The sequence below is a fragment of the Pseudorca crassidens genome, unplaced genomic scaffold, assembly GCF_039906515.1.
Source record: "Pseudorca crassidens isolate mPseCra1 unplaced genomic scaffold, mPseCra1.hap1 Scaffold_115, whole genome shotgun sequence".
Taxonomy (NCBI): Eukaryota; Metazoa; Chordata; class Mammalia; order Artiodactyla; family Delphinidae; genus Pseudorca; species Pseudorca crassidens.
In genome coordinates, this window is record NW_027136028.1 from 458,381 (window position 1) to 480,111 (window position 21,731).

Sequence of the window (21,731 nt, forward strand, 5' to 3'; positions counted from 1 at the left end):
TGTTGAACTTGTACTGTAAACGAGGTTCTTGTAAACAGAGGCATCCCAAACTTTGGGGTGGCTGTGTCTTTTTGATTTTAATTTCCCTAAGCTATAGGACCATAAGTGGAAGTGCCCTAGGCTCTGTTGCTTTGTTTTTTAGAAGTTTCAGGAAACACCATACACTTCTCCCGAGTGTCTGTTGGCAATTTACATCCCGCCCATCAGCATAACAAGGCTCCCAGTTCTCCATGGCCTGTCCTGCCTTTCTGGATTTTACACTTTTTTCAGATGGCCCTTTTGACTGGGGGGAACTGAGACTTCATTGTAGTGCAGATTTCCTTTGCAAGCTTGCTTGGTTGGCCAAAAAGTGCGTATGCGTTTTTTCCTGAATATATTCAGGAAAAAGCGCATACGCCCTTTTTGGCCAAGTGCATCATTGTGGACGTTCTGCCTCTTTTCCTATGCTTTCAATGCAATTCCAGTCTACCTCCTGAAATCGGTTTCCTGCAATTCTGCCCCGCTTTCAAGTCCTCTTGGCAGCCTTACTTCAGTATATTTTTGGACGATAGCTGTCATTTATAACTCTGCAGGTTTGTGAATTACAGGGCCCCTGAGCTCCTTTCTTCAACTCGCTTTCTTGTGACCTGGCCGCAACACCGCAGGATAGCTTCAGGCCCTAATCTGGTTCCGGCACGGCACGCTAAGCCTTTGATTATTTCCTCTTCCTTGTGGGAAATGAGAGTTAAATTTGCCCGTCCAGACACCTCCAGCTAGTCTCTCATTGGTTCTCCCTATTCCTGTTCATCTTCCGCAGAAATTGCAAACTGGGCCAAACAGGAGGTTAAAGGCGCTGACTCTCCAAGTGGGGAGAGTGTTAGTAAAGCGTCTGGAATGTTGCACCCGAGTACCAGGGGACAAAAACTGAGACATATTTGAACACGTCTCCCTTTCACACGGTTGATCATACTCTGGGTTCCCCATGCATGTTTTAGCTGAAGGAAGAATACCTTAAACCTGGGTAGTTGAAACCCGTGGAATGGGTACCATGCAATATGACTTCAAAGGGTCTTCATTTGCTCACCGAACCTCTCCAATCCTATCACTGCTGCGTTTATGCCCCTGTACACACGCTTGATTCTCTTTTGGAGACATAGCAATCCATAGGTTTTAAGATACTTACTAGTCAGGTACATTCTTAGGCGTTTAATATGGGGTGTTGAGTCCATTTCGTTGAGCAAGGAGTAGCTCTTGTCTATTCCATATTTGGCTTAAGGAACTTTATCTGTGCTCATTTCAATCTCTGGTTTTATGCAGCACCTCAACTCAAATTTCCCCTTAAGCAAGCATAAGTTGGTTTTCTCAATTTGAGACCCTGTTCTGTTCTGTAATTCAGTTCTTGTGTAGCCAAGTTTACATCCCGTGTGTTAGTGATATCTTATGATGTTTCTTTTTCTGTGTGACTTATTTCAGTTAGAATCATCAAACCTGAATCCACTCATTATGCTGCTATGGGACTGATGACATAGATTTCATTGCTGAGTGATACTACATTGTACGTAAGTACCACAATTTCTTTATCCATTTTTCACTTTCTGCAATATTGAACTTGTACCGTAAACGAGGTTCTTGTAAACAGAGCCGTCCCAAACTTTGGGGTGGCTGTGTCTCTTTGATTTTAATTTCCCTAAGCTATAGGACCATAAGTGGAAGTGCCCTAGGCTCTGTTGCTTTGGTTTTTAGATGTTTCAGGAAACAACATACAATTCTCCCAAGTGGCTGTTGGCAATTTACATCCCGCCCATCAGCATAACAAGGCTCCCAGTTCTCCATGGCCTGTCCTGCCTTTCTGGATTTTACACTTTCTTCAGATGACCCTTTTGACCGGGGGGAAGTGAGTCTTCATTGTAGTGCAGATTTCTTTGCAAGCTTGCTTGGTTGGCCAAAAAGGGCGTATGCGTTTTTTCCTGAATATATTCAGGAAAAAACGCATACGCCCTTTTTGGCCAAGTGCATCATTGTGGACGTTCTGCCTCTTTTCCTATGCTTTCAATGCAATTCCAGTCTACCTCCTGAAATCGGTTTCCTGCAATTCTGCCCCGCTTTCAAGTCCTCTTGGCAGCCTTACTTCAGTATATTTTTGGACGATAGCTGTCATTTATAAGTCTGCAGGTTTGTGAATTACAGTGCCCCTGAGCTCCTTTCTTCAACTCGCTTTCTTTTGAGCTGGCCGCAACACCGCAAGATGGCTTCAGGCCCTAATCTGGTTCCGGCACGGCACGCTGAGCCTTTGGTTATTTCCTCTTCCTGGTGGGAAATGAGAGTTAAATTTGCCCGTCCAGACACCTCCAGCTAGTCTCTCATTGGTTCTCCCTATTCCTGTTCATCTTCCGCAGAAATTGCAAACTGGGCCAAACAGGAGGTTAAAGGCGCTGACTCTCCAAGTGGGGAGAGTGTTAGTAAAGCGTCTGGAATGTTGCACCCGAGTACCAGGGGAGTAAAACTGAGACATATTTGAACACGTCTCCCATTCACACGGTTGATCATACTCTGGGTTCCACATGCATGTTTTAGCTGAAGGAAGAATACCTTAAACCTGGAGAGTTGAGACCCGTGGAATGGGTACCATGCAATATGACTTCAAAGGGTCTTCATTTGCTCACCGAACCTCTCCAATCCTATCACTGCTGCGTTTATGCCCCTGTCCACACGCTTGATTCTCTTTTGGAGACATAGCAATCCATAGGTTTTAAGATACTTACTAGTCAGTTACATTCTTAGGCGTTTAATATTTGGTGTTGAGTCCATTTCGTTGAGCAAGGAGTAGCTCTTGTCTATTCCATATTTGGCTTAAGGAACTTTATCTGTGCTCATTTCAATCTCTGGTTTTATGCACCACCCCAACTCACCTTTCCCCTTAAGCAAGCATAAGTTGGTTTTCTAAATTTGAGACCCTGTTCTGTTTTGGAATTCAGTTCCTGTGTAGCCAAGTTTACATTCCGTGTATTAGTGATATCTTATGATGTTTCTTTTTCGGTGTGACTTATTTCAGTTAGAATCATCGTACCTGAATCCACTCATTATGCTGCTACGGGCCTGATGACATAGATTTCATTGCTGAGTGATACTGCATTGTACGTAAGTACCACAAGTTCTTTATCCATTTTTCACTTTCTGTGATATTGAACTTGTACGGTAAACGAGGTTCTTGTAAACAGAGGCGTCCCAAACTTTGGGGTGGCTGTGTCTTTTTGATTTTAATTCCCCTAAGCTATAGGACCATAAGTGGAAGTGCCCTAGGCTCTGTTGCTTTGTTTTTTAGATGTTTCAGGAAACACCATACACTTCTCCCGAGTGTCTGTTGGCAATTTACATCCCGCCCATCAGCATAACAAGGCTCCCAGTTCTCCATGGCCTGTCCTGCCTTTCTGGATTTTACACTTTTTTCAGATGGCCCTTTTGACCCGGGGGAAGTGAGACTTCATTGTAGTGCAGATTTCCTTTGCAAGCTTGCTTGGTTGGCCAAAAAGGGCGTATGCGTTTTTTCCTGAATATATTCAGGAAAAAACGCATACGCCCTTTTTGGCCAAGTGCATCATTGTGGACGTTCTGCCTCCTTTCCTATGCTTTCAATGCAATTCCAGTCTACCTCCTGAAATCGGTTTCCTGCAATTCTGCCCCGCTTTCAAGTCCTCTTGGCAGCCTTACTTCAGTATATTTTTGGACGATAGCTGTCATTTATAACTCTGCAGGTTTGGGAATTACAGTGCCCCTGAGCTCCTTTCTTCAACTCGCTTTCTTGTGACCTGGCAGCAACACCGCAGGATGGCTTCAGGCCCTAATCTGGTTCCGGCACGGCACGCTAAGCCTTTGGTTATTTCCTCTTCCTTGTGGGAAATGAGAGTTAAATTTGCCCGTCCAGACACCTCCAGCTAGTCTCTCATTGGTTCTCCCTATTCCTGTTCATCTTCCGCAGAAATTGCAAACTGGGCCAAACAGGAGGTTAAAGGCGCTGACTCTCCAAGTCGGGAGAGAGTTAGTAAAGCGTCTGGAATGTTGCATCCGAGTACCAGGGTACGAAAACTGAGACATATTTGAACAAGTCTCCCGATCACATGGTTGATCATACTCTAGGTTCCACGTGCATGTTTTAGCTGAAGGAAGAATACCTTAAACCTGGGTACTTGAAAACCGTGGAATGGGTACCATGCAATATGACTTCAAAGGGTCTTCATTTGCTCACCAAACCTCTCCAATCCTATCACTGCTGCGTTTATGCCCCTGTACACATGCTTGATTCTCTTTCAGAGACATAGCAATCCATAGATTTTAAGATACTTACTAGTCAGGTACATTCTTAGGCGTTTAATATGCGGTGTTGAGTCCATTTCGTTGAGCAAGGAGTAGCTCTTGTCTATTCCATATTTGGCTTAAGGAACTTTATCTGTGCTCATTTCAATCTCTGGTTTTATGCAGCACCCCAACTCACCTTTACCCTTAAGCAAGCATAAGTTGGTTTTCTAAATTTGAGACCCTGTTCTGTTCTGTAATTCAGTTCCTGTGTAGCCAAGTTTACATTCCGTGTATTACTGATATCTTATGATGTTTCTTTTTCTGTGTGACTTATTTCAGTTAGAATCATCGTACCTGAATCCACTCATTGTGCTGCTAAGGGCCTGATGACATAGATTTCATTGCTGAGTGATATTGCTTTGTAAGTAAATACCACAACTTCTTTATCCATTTTTCACTTTCTGCGATGTTGAACTTGTACTGTAAACGAGGTTCTTGTAAACAGAGGCATCCCAAACTTTGGGGTGGCTGTGTCTTTTTGATTTTAATTTCCCTAAGCTATAGGACCATAAGTGGAAGTGCCCTAGGCTCTGTTGCTTTGTTTTTTAGAAGTTTCAGGAAACACCATACACTTCTCCCGAGTGTCTGTTGGCAATTTACATCCCGCCCATCAGCATAACAAGGCTCCCAGTTCTCCATGGCCTGTCCTGCCTTTCTGGATTTTACACTTTTTTCAGATGGCCCTTTTGACTGGGGGGAACTGAGACTTCATTGTAGTGCAGATTTCCTTTGCAAGCTTGCTTGGTTGGCCAAAAAGTGCGTATGCGTTTTTTCCTGAATATATTCAGGAAAAAGCGCATACGCCCTTTTTGGCCAAGTGCATCATTGTGGACGTTCTGCCTCTTTTCCTATGCTTTCAATGCAATTCCAGTCTACCTCCTGAAATCGGTTTCCTGCAATTCTGCCCCGCTTTCAAGTCCTCTTGGCAGCCTTACTTCAGTATATTTTTGGACGATAGCTGTCATTTATAACTCTGCAGGTTTGTGAATTACAGGGCCCCTGAGCTCCTTTCTTCAACTCGCTTTCTTGTGACCTGGCCGCAACACCGCAGGATGGCTTCAGGCCCTAATCTGGTTCCGGCACGGCACGCTAAGCCTTTGATTATTTCCTCTTCCTTGTGGGAAATGAGAGTTAAATTTGCCCGTCCAGAGACCTCCAGCTAGTCTCTCATTGGTTCTCGCTATTCCTGTTCATCTTCCGCAGAAATTGCAAACTGGGCCAAACAGGAGGTTAAAGGCGCTGACTCTCCAAGTGGGGAGAGTGTTAGTAAAGCGTCTGGAATGTTGCACCCGAGTACCAGGGGACAAAAACTGAGACATATTTGAACACGTCTCCCTTTCACACGGTTGATCATACTCTGGGTTCCCCATGCATGTTTTAGCTGAAGGAAGAATACCTTAAACCTGGGTAGTTGAAACCCGTGGAATGGGTACCATGCAATATGACTTCAAAGGGTCTTCATTTGCTCACCGAACCTCTCCAATCCTATCACTGCTGCGTTTATGCCCCTGTACACACGCTTGATTCTCTTTTGGAGACATAGCAATCCATAGGTTTTAAGATACTTACTAGTCAGGTACATTCTTAGGCGTTTAATATGGGGTGTTGAGTCCATTTCGTTGAGCAAGGAGTAGCTCTTGTCTATTCCATATTTGGCTTAAGGAACTTTATCTGTGCTCATTTCAATCTCTGGTTTTATGCAGCACCTCAACTCAACTTTCCCCTTAAGCAAGCATAAGTTGGTTTTCTCAATTTGAGACCCTGTTCTGTTCTGTAATTCAGTTCTTGTGTAGCCAAGTTTACATCCCGTGTGTTAGTGATATCTTATGATGTTTCTTTTTCTGTGTGACTTATTTCAGTTAGAATCATCAAACCTGAATCCACTCATTATGCTGCTATGGGACTGATGACATAGATTTCATTGCTGAGTGATACTACATTGTACGTAAGTACCACAATTTCTTTATCCATTTTTCACTTTCTGCAATATTGAACTTGTACCGTAAACGAGGTTCTTGTAAACAGAGCCGTCCCAAACTTTGGGGTGGCTGTGTCTCTTTGATTTTAATTTCCCTAAGCTATAGGACCATAAGTGGAAGTGCCCTAGGCTCTGTTGCTTTGGTTTTTAGATGTTTCAGGAAACAACATACAATTCTCCCAAGTGGCTGTTGGCAATTTACATCCCGCCCATCAGCATAACAAGGCTCCCAGTTCTCCATGGCCTGTCCTGCCTTTCTGGATTTTACACTTTCTTCAGATGACCCTTTTGACCGGGGGGAAGTGAGTCTTCATTGTAGTGCAGATTTCTTTGCAAGCTTGCTTGGTTGGCCAAAAAGGGCGTATGCGTTTTTTCCTGAATATATTCAGGAAAAAACGCATACGCCCTTTTTGGCCAAGTGCATCATTGTGGACGTTCTGCCTCCTTTCCTATGCTTTCAATGCAATTCCAGTCTACCTCCTGAAATCGGTTTCCTGCAATTCTGCCCCGCTTTCAAGTCCTCTTGGCAGCCTTACTTCAGTATATTTTTGGACGATAGCTGTCATTTATAACTCTGCAGGTTTGGGAATTACAGTGCCCCTGAGCTCCTTTCTTCAACTCGCTTTCTTGTGACCTGGCCGCAACACTGCAGTATGGCTTCAGGCCCTAATCTGGTTCCGGCACGGTAAGCTGAGCCTTTGGTTAATTCCTCTTCCTGGTGGGAAATGAGAGTTAAATTTGCCCGTCCAGACACCTCCAGCTAGTCTCTCATTGGTTCTCGCTATTCCTGTTCATCTTCCACAGAAATTGCAAACTGGGCCAAACAGGAGGTTAAAGGGACTGACTCTCCAAGTCGGGAGAGTGTTAGTAAAGCGTCTGGAATGTTGCACCCGAGTACCAGGGTACGAAAACTGAGACATATTTGAACACGTCTCCCAATCACATGGTTGATCATACTCTAGGTTCCACATGCATGTTTTAGCTGAAGGAAGAATACCTTAAACCTGGGTACTTGAAACCCGTGGAATGGGTACCATTCAATATGACTCCAAAGGGTCTTCATTTGCTCACCGAACCTCTCCAATCCTATCACTGCTGCGTTTATGTCCCTGTACACATGCTTTATTCTCTTTCGGAGACATAGCAATCCATAGGTTTTAAGATACTTACTAGTCAGGTACATTCTTAGGCGTTTAATATGCGGTGTTGAGTCCATTTCGTTGAGCAAGGAGTAGCTCTTGTCTATTCCATATTTGGCTTAAGGAACTTTATCTGTGCTCATTTCAACCTCTGGTTTTATGCAGCACCCCAACTCACCTTTACCCTTAAGCAAGCATAAGTTGCTTTTCTCAATTTGAGACCCTGTTCTGTTCTGTAATTCAGTTCCTGTGTAGCCAAGTTTACATTCGGTGTATTAGTTATATCTTATGATGTTTCTTTTTCTGTGTGACTTATTTCAGTTAGAATCATCATACCTGAATCCACTCATTGTGCTGCTAAGGGCCTGATGACATAGATTTCATTGCTGAGTGATATTGCTTTGTAAGTAAATACCACAAATTCTTTATCCATTTTTTACTTTCTGTGATGTTGAACTTGTACTGTAAACGAGGTTCTTGTAAACAGAGGCGTCCCAAACTTTGGGGTGGCTGTGTCTTTTTGATTTTAATTTCCCTAATCTATAGGACCATAAGTGAAAGTGCCCTACGCTCTGTTGCTTTGTTTTTTAGATGTTTCAGGAAACACCATACACTTCTCCCGAGTGTCTGTTGGCAATTTACATCCCGCCCATCAGCATAACAAGGCTCCCAGTTCTCCATGGCCTGTCCTGCCTTTCTGGATTTTACACTTTCTTCAGATGGCCCTTTTGACTGGGGGGAAGTGAGTCTTCATTGTAGTGCAGATGTCTTTGCAAGCGTGCTTGGTTGGCCAAAAAGGGCGTATGCGTTTTTTCCTGAATATATTCAGGAAAAAACACATACGCCCTTTTTGGCCAAGTGCATCATTGTGGACGTTCTGCCTCTTTTCCTATGCTTTCAATGCAATTCCAGTCTACCTCCTGAAATCGGTTTCCTGCAATTCTGCCCCGCTTTCAAGTCCTCTTGGCAGCCTTACTTCAGTATATTTTTGGACGATAGCTGTCATTTATAACTCTGCAGGTTTGTGAATTAGAGTGCCCCTGAGCTGCTTTCTTCAACTCGCTTTCTTGTGACCTGGCCGCAACAGCGCAGGATGGCTTCAGGTCCTCATCTAGTTCCGGCACGGCACGCTGAGCCTTTGGTTATTTCCTCTTCCTGGTGGGAAATGAGAGTTAAATTTGCCCGTCCAGACACCTCTAGCTATTCTCTCATTGGTTCTCCCTATTCCTGTTCATCTTCCGCAGAAATTGCAAACTGGGCCAAACAGGAGGTTGAAGGCGCTGACTCTCCAAGTGGGGAGAGTGTTAGTAAAGCATCTGGAATGTTGCACCCGAGTACCAGGGGAGGAAAACTGAGACATATTTGAACACGTCTCCCGTTCACACGGTTGATCATACTCTGGGTTCCACATGCATGTTTTAGCTGAAGGAAGAATTCCTTAAACCTGGAGAGTTGAGACCCGTGGAATGGGTACCATGCAATATGACTTCAAAGGGTCTTCATTTGCTCACCGAACCTCTCCAATCCTATCACTGCTGCGTTTATGCCCCTGTACACACGCTTGATTCTCTTTTGGAGACATAGCAATCCATAGGTTTTAAGATACTTACTAGTCATGTGCATTCTTAGGTGTTTAATATGCGGTGTTTAGTCCATTTCGTTGAGCAAGGTGTAGCTCTTGTCTATTCCATATTTGGCTTAAGGAACTTTATCTGTGCTCATTTCAATGTCTGGTTTTATGCAGCACCCCAACTCACCTTTCCCCTTAAGCAAGCATAAGTTGGTTTTCTAAATTTGAGACCCTGTTCTGTTTTGGAATTCAGTTCCTGTGTAGCCAAGTTTACATTCCGTGTATTAGTGATATCTTATGATGTTTCTTTTTCTGTGTGACTTATTTCAGTTAGAATCATCATACGTGAATCCACTCATTATGCTTCTACGGGCCTGATGACATAGATTTCATTGCTGAGTGATACTGCATTGTACGTAAGTACCACAAGTTCTTTATCCATTTTTCACTTTCTGTGATATTGAACTTGTACGGTAAACGAGTTTCTTGTAAACAGAGGCGTCCCATACTTTGGGGTGGCTGTGTCTTTTTGATTTTAATTTCCCTAAGCTATAGGACCATAAGTGGAAGTGCCCTAGGCTCTGTTGCTTTGTTTTTTAGATGTTTCAGGAAACACCATACACTTCTCCTGAGTGACTGTTGGCAATTTACATCCCGCCCATCAGCATAACAAGGCTCCCAGTTCTCCATGGCCTGTCCTGCCTTTCTGGATTTTACACTTTTTTCAGATGGCCCTTTTGACCGGGGGGAAGTGAGACTTCATTGCAGTGCAGATTTCCTTTGCAAGTTTGCTTGGTTGGCCAAAAAGGGCGTATGCGTTTTTTCCTGAATATATTCAGGAAAAAACGCATACGCCCTTTTTGGCCAAGTGCATCATTGTGGACATTCTGCCTCTTTTCCTATGCTTTCAATGCAATTCCAGTCTACCTCCTGAAATCGGTTTCCTGCAATTCTGCCCCGCTTTCAAGTCCTCTTGGCAGCCTTACTTCAGTATATTTTTGGACGATAGCTGTCATTTATAACTCTGCAGGTTTGTGAATTACAGTGCCCCTGAGCTCCTTTCTTCAACTCACTTTCTTGTGACCTGGCCGCAACACCGCAGTATGGCTTCAGGCCCTAATCTGGTTCCGGCACGGCACGCTGAGCCGTTGGTTATTTCCTCTTCCAGGTGGGAAATGAGAGTTAAATTTGCCCGTCCAGACACCTCCAGCTAGTCTCTGATTGGTTCTCGCTATTCCTGTTAATCTTCCGCAGAAATTGCAAACTGGGCCAAACAGGAGGTTAAAGGCGCTGACTCTCCAAGTGGGGAGAGTGTTAGTAAAGCGTCTGGAATGTTGCACCCGAGTACCAGGGGACGGAAACAGAGACATATTTGAACACGTCTCCCGTTCACACGGTTGATCATACTCTGGGTTCCACATGCATGTTTTAGCCGAATGAAGTATCCCTTAAACCTGGAGAGTTGAGACCCGTGTAATGGGTACCATGCAATATGACTTCAAAGGGTCTTCATTTGCTCACCGAACCTCTCCAATCCTATCACTGCTGCGTTTATGCCCCTGTACACACGCTTGATTCTCTTTTGGAGACATAGCAATCCATAGGTTTTAAGATACTTACTAGTCAGGTACATTCTTAGGCGTTTAATATGCGGTGTTTAGTCCATTTCGTTGAGCAAGGAGTAGCTCTTGTCTATTCCATATTTGGCTTAAGGAACTTTATCTGTGCTCATTTCAATCTCTGGTTTTATGCAGCACCCCAACTCACCTTTCCCCTTAAGCAAGCATAAGTTGGTTTTCTAAAGTTGAGACCCTGTTCTGTTCTGTAATTCAGTTCCTGTGTAGCCAAGTTTACATTCCATGTATTACTGATATCTTATGATGTTTCTTTTTCTGTGTGACTTATTTCAGTTAGAATCATCATACCTGAATCCACTCATTGTGCTGCTAAGGGCCTGATGACATAGATTTCATTGCTGAGTGATATTGCTTTGTAAGTAAATACCACAACTTCTTTATCCATTTTTCACTTTCTGCGATGTTGAACTTGTACTGTAAACGAGGTTCTTGTAAACAGAGGCGTCCCAAACTTTGGGGTGGCTGTGTCTTTTTGATTTTAATTTCCCTAAGCTATAGGACCATAAGTGGAAGTGCCCTAGGCTCTGTTGCTTTGTTTTTTAGATGTTTCAGGAAACACCATACACTTCTCCCGAGTGTCTGTTGGCAATTTACATCCCGCCCATCAGCATTACAAGGCTCCCAGTTCTCCATGGCCTGTCCTGCCTTTCTGGATTTTACACTTTTTTCAGATGGCCCTTTTGACCGGGGGGAAGTGAGACTTCATTGTAGTGCAGATTTCCTTTGCAAGCTTGCTTGGTTGGCCAAAAAGGGCGTATGCGTTTTTTCCTGAATATATTCAGGAAAAAACGCATACGCCCTTTTTGGCCAAGTGCATCATGGTGGACGTTCTGCCTCTTTTCCTATGCTTTCAATGCAATTCCAGTCTACCTCCTGAAATCGGTTTCCTGCAATTCTGCCCCGCTTTCAAGTCCTCTTGGCAGCCTTACTTCAGTATATTTTTGGACGATAGCTGTCATTTATAACTCTGCAGGTTTGTGAATTACAGTGCCCCTGAGCTCCTTTCTTCAACTCGCTTTCTTTTGAGCTGGCCGCAACACCGCAGGATGGCTTCAGGCCCTAATCTGGTTCCGGCACGGCACGCTGAGCCTTTGGTTATTTCCTCTTCCTGGTGGGAAATGAGAGTTAAATTTGCACGTCCAGGCACCTCCAGCTAGTCTCTCATTGATTCTCGCTATTCCTGTTCATCTTCCGGAGAAATTGCAAACTGGGCCAAACAGGAGGTTAAAGGCGCTGACTCTCCAAGTGGGGAGAGTGTTAGTAAAGTGTCTGGAATGTTGCACCCGAGTACCAGGGGAGGAAAACTGAGACATATTTGAACACGTCTCCCGTTCACATGGTTGATCATACTCTGGGTTCCACATGCATGTTTTAGCTGAAGGAAGAATACCTTAAACCTGGAGAGTTGAGACCCGTGGAATGGGTACCATGCAATATGACTTCAAAGGGTCTTCATTTGCTCACCGAACCTCTCCAATCCTATCACTGCTGCGTTTATGCCCCTGTACACACGCTTGATTCTCTTTCGGAGACATAGCAATCCATAGGTTTTAAGATACTTACTAGTCAGGTACATTCTTAGGCGTTTAATATGCGGTGTTGAGTCCATTTCGTTGAGCAAGGAGTAGCTCTTGTCTATTCCATATTTGGCTTAAAGAACTTTATCTGTGCTCATTTCAATCTCTGGTTTTATGCAGCACCCCAACTCACCTTTCCCCTTAAGCAAGCATAAGTTGGTTTTCTAAATTTGAGACCCTGTTCTGTTTTGGAATTCAGTTCCTGTGTAGCCAAGTTTACATTCCGTGTATTAGTGATATCTTATGATGTTTCTTTTTCTGTGTGACTTATTTCAGTTAGAATCATCGTACCTGAATCCACTCATTATGATGCTACGGGCTTGATGACATAGATTTCATTGCTGAGTGATGCTGCATTGTACTTAAGTACCACAAGTTCTTTATCCATTTTTCACTTTCTGTGATATTGAACTTGTACGGTAAATGAGGTTCTTGTAAACAGAGGCGTCCCAAACTTTGGGGTGGCTGTGTCTTTTTGATTTTAATTTCCCTAAGCTATAGGACCATAAGTGGAAGTGCCCTAGGCTCTGTTGCTTTGTTTTTTAGATGTTTCAGGAAACACCATACACTTCTCCCGAGTGTCTGTTGGCAATTTTCATCCCGCCCATCAGCATAACAAGCCTCCCAGTTCTCCATGGCCTGTCCTGCCTTTCTGGATTTTACACTTTTTTCAGATGGCCCTTTTGACCAGGGGGAAGTGAGACTTCATTGTAGTGCAGATTTCCTTTGCAAGTTTGCTTGGTTGGCCAAAAAGTGCGTATGCGTTTTTTCCTGAATATATTCAGGAAAAAACGCATACGCTCTTTTTGGCCAAGTGCATCATTGTGGACGTTCTGCCTCTTTTCCTATGCTTTCAATGCAATTCCAGTCTACCTCCTGAAATCGGTTTCCTGCAATTCTGCCCCGCTTTCAAGTCCTCTTGGCAGCCTTACTTCAGTATATTTTTGGACGATAGCTGTCATTTATAACTCTGCAGGTTTGTGAATTACAGTGCCCCTGAGCTCCTTTCTTCAACTCAGTTTCTTGTGACCTGGCCGCAACACCGCAGGATGGCTTCAGGCCCTAATCTGGTTCCGGCACGGCACGCTGAGCCTTTGGTTATTTCCTCTTCCTGGTGGGAAATGAGAGTTAAATTTGCCCGTCCAGACACCTCCAGCTAGTCTCTCATTGGTTCTCGCTATTCCTGTTCATCTTCCGCAGAAATTGCAAACTGGGCCAAACAGGAGGTTAAAGGGACTGACTCTCCAAGTGGGGAGAGTGTTAGTAAAGCGTCTGGAATGTTGCACCCGAGTACCAGGGTACGAAAACTGAGACATATTTGAACACGTCTCCTGATCACATGGTTGACCATACTCTGGGTTCCACATGCATGTTTTAGCTGAAGGAAGAATACCTTAAAACTGGAGAGTTGAGACCCGTGTAATGGGTACCATGCAATATGACTTCAAAGGGTCTTCATTTGCTCACCGAACCTCTCCAATCCTATCACTGCTGCATTTATGCCCCTGTGCACATGCTTGATTCTCTTTCGGAGACATAGCAATCCATAGGTTTTAAGATACTTACTAGTCAGATACATTCTTAGGCGTTTAATATGCGGTGTTGAGTCCATTTCGTTGAGCAAGGAGTAGCTCTTGTCTATTCCATATTTGGCTTAAGGAACTTTATCTGTGCTCATTTCAATCTCTGGTTTTATGCACCACCCCAACTCACCTTTCCCCTTAAGCAAGCATAAGTTGGTTTTCTAAATTTGAGACCCTGTTCTGTTTTGGAATTCAGTTCCTGTGTAGCCAAGTTTACATTCCGTGTATTAGTGATATTTTATGATATTTCTTTTTCTGTGTGACTTATTTCAGTTAGAATCATCGTCCCTGAATCCACTCATTATGCTTCTACGGGCCTGATGACATAGATTTCATTGCTGAGTGATACTGCATTGTACGTAAGTACCACAAGTTCTTTATCCATTTTTCACTTTCTGTGATATTGAGCTTGTACGGTAAACAAGGTTCTTGTAAACAGAGGCGTCCCAAACTTTGGGGTGGCTGTGTCTTTTTGATTTTAATTTCCCTAAGCTATAGGACCATAAGTGGAAGTGCCCTAGGCTCTGTTGCTTTGTTTTTTAGATGTTTCAGGAAACCCCATACACTTCTCCCGAGGGTCTGTTGGCAATTTACATCCCGCCCATCAGCATAACAAGGCTCCCAGTTCTCCATGGCCTGTCCTGCCTTTCTGGATTTTACACTTTTTTCAGATGGCCCTTTTGACCGGGGGGAAGTGAGACTTCATTGTAGTGCAGATTTCCTTTGCAAGTTTGCTTGGTTGGCCAAAAAGGGCGTATGCGTTTTTTCCTGAATATATTCAGGAAAAAACGCATACGCCCTTTTTGGCCAAGTGCATCATTGTGGACGTTCTGCCTCTTTTCCTATGCTTTCAATGCAATTCCAGTCTACCTCCTGAAATCGGTTTCCTGCAATTCTGCCCCGCTTTCAAGTCATCTTGGCAGCCTTACTTCAGTATATTTTTGGACGATAGCTGTCATTTATAACTCTGCAGGTTTGTGAATTACAGTGCCCCTGAGCTCCTTTCTTCAACTCGCTTTCTTGTGACCTGGCCGCAACACCGCAGGATGGCTTCAGGCCCTAATCTGGTTCCGGCACGGCACGCTGAGCCTTTGGTTAATTCCTCTTCCTCGTGGGAAATGAGAGTTAAATTTGCCCGTCCAGACACCTCCAGCTAGTCTCTCATTGGTTTTCGCTATTCCTGTTCATCTTCCGCAGAAATTGCAAACTGGGCCAAACAGGAGGTTAAAGGGACTGACTCTCCAAGTCGGGAGAGTGTTAGTAAAGCGTCTGGAATGTTGCACCCGAGTACCAGGATACGAAAACTGAGACATATTTGAACACGTCTCCTGATCACATGGTTGATCATACTCTGGGTTCCACATGCATGTTTTAGCTGAAGGAAGAATACCTTAAAACTGGAGAGTTGAGACCCGTGTAATGGGTACCATGCAATATGACTTCAAAGGGTCTTCATTTGCTCACCGAAGCTCTCCAATCCTATCACTGCTGCATTTATGCCCCTGTGCACATGCTTGATTCTCTTTCAGAGACATAGCAATCCATAGGTTTTAAGATACTTACTAGTCAGATACATTCTTAGGCGTTTAATATGCGGTGTTGAGTCCATTTCGTTGAGCAAGGAGTAGCTCTTGTCTATTCCATATTTGGCTTAAGGAACTTTATCTGTGCTCATTTCAGTCTCTGGTTTTTTGCAGCACCCCAACTCACCTTTCCCCTTAAGCAAGCATAAGTTGGTTTTCTAAATTTGAGACCCTGTTCTGTTTTGGAATTCAGTTCCTGTGTAGCCAAGTTTACATTCCGTGTATTAGTGATATCTTATGATGTTTCTTTTTCTGTGTGACTTATTTCAGTTAGAATCATCGTCCCTGAATCCACTCATTATGCTTCTACGGGCCTGATGACATAGATTTCATTGCTGAGTGATACTGCATTGTACGTAAGTACCACAAGTTCTTTATCCATTTTTCACTTTCTGTGATATTGAGCTTGTACAGTAAACAAGGTTCTTGTAAACAGAGGCGTCCCAAACTTTGGGGTGGCTGTGTCTTTTTGATTTTAATTTCCCTAAGCTATAGGACCATAAGTGGAAGTGCCCTAGGCTCTGTTGCTTTGTTTTTTAGATGTTTCAGGAAACCCCATACACTTCTCCGGAGTGTCTGTTGGCAATTTACATCCCGCCCATCAGCATAACAAGGCTCCCAGTTCTCCATGGCCTGTCCTGCCTTTCTGGATTTTACACTTTTTTCAGATGGCCCTTTTGACCGGGGGGAAGTGAGACTTCATTGTAGTGCAGATTTCCTTTGCAAGCTTGCTTGGTTGGCCAAAAAGGGCGTATGCGTTTTTTCCTGAATATATTCAGGAAAAAACGCATACGCCCTTTTTGGCCAAGTGCATCATTGTGGACGTTCTGCCTCTTTTCCTATGCTTTCAATGCAATTCCAGTCTACCTCCTGAAATCGGTTTCCTGCAATTCTGCCCCGCTTTCAAGTCCTCTTGGCAGCCTTACTTCAGTATATTTTTGGACGATAGCTGTCATTTATAACTCTGCAGGTTTGTGAATTACAGTGCCCCTGAGCTCCTTTCTTCAACTCGCTTTCTTGTGACCTGTCCGCAACACAGCAGGATGGCTTCAGGCCCTAATCTGGTTCCGGCTCGGCACGCTGTGCCTGTGGTTATTTCCTCTTTCTGGTGGGACATGAGACTTAAATTTGCCCGTCCAGACACCTCCAGCTAGTCTCTCATTGGTTCTCGCTATTCCTGTTCATCTTCCGCAGAAATTGCAAACTGGGCCAAACAGGAGGTTAAAGGGACTGACTCTCCAAGTCGGGAGAGTGTTAGTAAAGCGTCTGAAATGTTGCACCCGAGTACCAGAGGAGGAAAACTGAGACATATTTGAACACGTCTCCCATTCACACGGTTGATCATACTCTGGGTTCCACATGCATGTTTTAGCTGAAGGAAGAATACCTTAACCCTGGAGAGTTGACACCCGTGTAATGGGTACCATGCAATAGGACTTCAAAGGGTCTTCATTTGCTCACCGAACCTCTCCAATCTTATCACTGCTGCGTTTATGCCCCTGTACACACGCTTGATTCTCTTTTGGAGACATAGCAATCCATAGGTTTTAAGATACTTACTAGTCAGGTACATTCTTAGGCGTTTAATATGGGGTGTTGAGTCCATTTCGTTGAGCAAGGAGTAGCTCTTGTCTATTCCATATTTGGCTTAAGGAACTTTATCTGTGCTCATTTCAGTGTCTGGTTTTATGCAGCACCCCAACTCACCTTTCCCCTTAAGCAAGCATAAGTTGGTTTTCTAAATTTGAGACCCTGTTCTGTTTTGGAATTCAGTTCCTGTGTAGCCAAGTTTACATTCCGTGTATTAGTGATATCTTATGATGTTTCTTTTTCTGTGTGACTTATTTCAGTTAGAATCATCGTACCTGAATCCACTCATTATGCTGCTACGGGCCTGATGACATAGATTTCATTGCTGAGTGATACTGCATTGTACGTAAGTACCACAAGTTCTGTATCCATTTTTCACTTTCTGTGATATTGTACTTGTACGGTAAATGAGGTTCTTGTAAACAGAGGCGTCCCAAACTTTGGGGTGGCTGTGTCTTTTTGATTTTAATTTCCCTAAGCTATAGGACCATAAGTGGAAGTGCCCTAGGCTCTGTTGCTTTGTTTTTTAGATGTTTCAGGAAACACCATACACTTCTCCCGAGTGTCTGTTGGCAATTTACATCCCGCCCATCAGAATAACAAGGTTCCCAGTTCTCCATGGCCTGTCCTGCCTTTCTGGATTTTACACTTTTTGCAGATGGCCCTTTTGACCGGGGGGAAGTGAGACTTCATTGTAGTGCAGATTTCCTTTGCAAGCTTGCTTGGTTTGCCAAAGAGGGTGTATGCGTTTTTTCCTGAATATATTCAGGAAAAAACGCATACACCCTTTTTGGCCAAGTGCATCATTGTGGACATTCTGCCTCTTTTCCTATGCTTTCAATGCAATTCCAGTCTACCTCCTGAAATCGGTTTCCTGCAATTCTGCCCCGCTTTCAAGTCCTCTTGGCAGCCTTACTTCAGTATATTTTTGGACGATAGCTGTCATTTATAACTCTGCAGGTTTGTGAATTACAGTGCCCCTGAGCTCCTTTCTTCAACTCGCTTTCTTGTGACCTGGCCGCAACACCGCAGGATGGCTTCAGGCCCTAATCTGGTTCCGGCACGGCACGCTGTGCCTTTGGTTATTTCCTCTTTCTGGTGGGACATGAGACTTAAATTTGCCCGTCCAGACACCTCCAGCTAGTCTGTCATTGGTTCTCGCTATTCCTGTTCATCTTCCGCAGAAATTGCAAACTGGGCCAAACAGGACGTTAAAGGTGCTGACTCTCCAAGTGGGGAGAGTGTTAGTAAACCGTCTGGAATGTTGCACCCGAGTACCAGGGGACCAAAACTGAGACATATTTGAACACGTCTCCCGTTCACACGGTTGATCATACTCTGGGTTCCACATGCATGTTTTAGCTGAAGGAAGAATACCTTAAACCTGGAGAGTTGAGACCCGTGGAATGGGTACCATGCAATATGACTTCAAAGGGTCTTCATTTGCTCACCGAACCTCTCCAATCCTATCACTGCTGCGTTTATGCCCCTGTACACATGCTTGATTCTCTTTCGGAGACATAGCAATCCATAGGTTTTAAGATACTTACTAGTCAGGTACATTCTTAGGCGTTTAATATGCGGTGTTGAGTCCATTTCGTTGAGCAAGAAGTAGCTCTTGTCTATTCCATATTTGGCTTAAGGAACTTTATCTGTGCTCATTTCAATCTCTGGTTTTATGCAGCACCCCAACTCACCTTTACCCTTAAGCAAGCATAAGTTGGTTTTCTAAATTTGAGACCCTGTTCTGCTTTGGAATTCAGTTCCTGTGTAGCCAAGTTTACATTCCGTGTATTACTGATATCTTATGATGTTTCTTTTTCTGTGTGACTTATTTCAGTTAGAATCATCATACCTGAATCCACTCATTGTGCTGCTAAGGGCCTGATGACATAGATTTCATTGCTGAGTGATATTGCTTTGTAAGTAAATACCACAACTTCATTATCCATTTTTCACTTTCTGCGATGTTGAACTTGTACTGTAAATGAGGTTCTTGTAAACAGAGGTGTCCCAAACTTTGGGGTGGCTGTGTCTTTTTGATTTTAATTTCCCTAAGCTATAGGACCATAAGTGGAAGTGCCCTAGGCTCTGATGCTTTGTTTTTTAGATGTTTCAGGAAACACCATACACTTCTCCCGAGTGTCTGTTGGCAATTTACATCCCGCCGATCAGCATAACAAGGCTCCCAGTTCTCCATGGCCTGTCCTGCCTTTCTGGATTTTACACTTTTTTCAGATGGCCCTTTTGACAAGGGGGAAGTGAGACTTCATTGTAGTGCAGATTTCCTTTGCAAGCTTGCTTGGTTGGCCAAAAAGTGCGTATGCGTTTTTTCCTGAATATATTCAGGAAAAAACGCATACGCCCTTTTTGGCCAAGTGCATCATTGTGGACGTTCTGCCTCTTTTCCTATGCTTTCAATGCAATTCCAGTCTACCTCCTGAAATCGGTTTCCTGCAATTCTGCCCCGCTTTCAAGTCCTCTTGGCAGCCTTACTTCAGTATATTTTTGGACGATAGCTGTCATTTATAACTCTGCAGGTTTGTGAATTACAGTGCCCCTGAGCTCCTTTCTTCAACTCACTTTCTTGTGAGCTGGCCGCAACACCGCAGGATGGCTTCAGGCCCTAATCTGGTTCCGGCACGGCACGCTGAGCCTTTGGTTAATTCCTCTTCCTCGTGGGAAATGAGAGTTAAATTTGCCCGTCCAGACACCTCGAGCTAGTCTCTCATTGGTTCTCGCTATTCCTGTTCATCTTCCGCAGAAATTGCAAACTGGGCCAAACAGGAGGTTAAAGGCGCTGACTCTCCAAGTGGGGAGAGTGTTAGTAAAGCGTCTGGAATGTTGCACCCGAGTACCAGGGGACCAAAACTGAGACATATTTGAACACGTCTCCCGTTCACACGGTTGATCATACTCTGGGTTCCACATGCATGTTTTAGCTGAAGGAAGAATACCTTAAACCTGGAGAGTTGAGACCCGTGGAATGGGTACCATGCAATATGACTTCAAAGGGTCTTCATTTGCTCACCGAACCTCTCCAATCCTATCACTGCTGCATTTATGCCCCTGTACACACGCTTGATTCTCTTTTGGAGACATAGCAATCCATAGGTTTTAAGATACTTACTAGTCAGGTACATTCTTAGGTGTTTAATATGGGGTGTTGAGTCCATTTCGTTGAGCAAGGAGTAGCTCTTGTCTATTCCATATTTGGCTTAAGGAACTTTATCTGTGCTCATTTCAATCTCTGGTTTTATGCAGCACCCCAACTCACCTTTCCTCTTAAGCAAGCATAAGTTGGTTTTCTAAATTTGAGACCCTGTTCTGTTTTGGAATTCAGTTCCTGTGTAGCTAAGTTTACATTCCGTGTATTAGTGATATCTTATGATGTTTCTTTTTCTGTGTGACTTATTTCAGTTAGAATCATCGTACCTGAATCCACTCATTATGCTGCTACGGGCCTGATGACATAGATTTCATTGCTGAGTGATACTGCATTGTACGTAAGTACCACAAGTTTTTTATCCATTTTTCACTTTCTGTGATATTGAACTTGTACGGTAAACGAGGTTCTTGTAAACAGAGGCGTCCCAAACTTTGGGGTGGCTGTGTCTTTTTGATTTTAATTTCCCTAAGCTATAGGACCATAAGTGGAAGTGCCCTAGGCTCTGTTGCTTTGTTTTTTAGATGTTTCAGGAAACACCATACACTTCTCCGGAGTGTCTGTTGGCAATTTACATCCCGCCGATCAGCATAACAAGGCTCCCAGTTCTCCATGGCCTGTCCTGCCTTTCTGGATTTTACACTTTTTTCAGATGGCCCTTTTGACCGGGGGGAAGTGAGACTTCATTGTAGTGCAGATTTCCTTTGCAAGCTTGCTTGGTTGGCCAAAAAGGGCGTATGCGTTTTTTCCTGAATATATTCAGGAAAAAACGCATACGTCCTTTTTGGCCAAGTGCATCATTGTGGACGTTCTGCCTCGTTTCCTATGCTTTCAATGCAATTCCAGTCTACCTCCTGAAATCGGTTTCCTGCAATTCTGCCCCACTTTCAAGTCCTCTTGGCAGCCTTACTTCAGTATATTTTTGGACGATAGCTGTCATTTATAACTCTGCAGGTTTGTGAATTACAGTGCCCCTGAGCTCCTTTCTTCAACTCGCTTTCTTTTGAGCTGGCCGCAACACCGCAGGATGGCTTCAGGCCCTAATCTGGTTCCGGCACGGCACGCTGAATCTTTGGTTATTTCCTCTTCCTGGTGGGAAATGAGAGTTAAATTTGCCCGTCCAGACACCTCCAGCTAGTCTCTCATTGGTTCTCCCTATTCCTGTTCATCTTCCGCAGAATTTTCAAACTGTGCCAAACAGGAGGTTAAAGGCACTAACTCTCCATGTCGGGAGAGTGTTAGTATAGCGTCTGGAATGTTGCACCCGAGTACCAGGGTACCGAACCTGAGACATATTTGAACACGTGTCCCGTTCACACGGTTGATCATACTCTGGGTTCCACATGCATGTTTTAGCTGAAGGAAGAATACCTTAAACCTGGGTAGTTGAAACCCGTGGAATGGGTACCATGCAATATGACTTCAAAGGGTCTTCATTTGCTCACCGAACCTCTCCAATCCTATCACTGCTGCGTTTATGCCCCTGTACACATGCTTGATTCTCTTTCGGAGACATAGCAATCCATAGGTTTTAAGATACTTACTAGTCAGGTACATTCTTAGGCGTTTAATATGC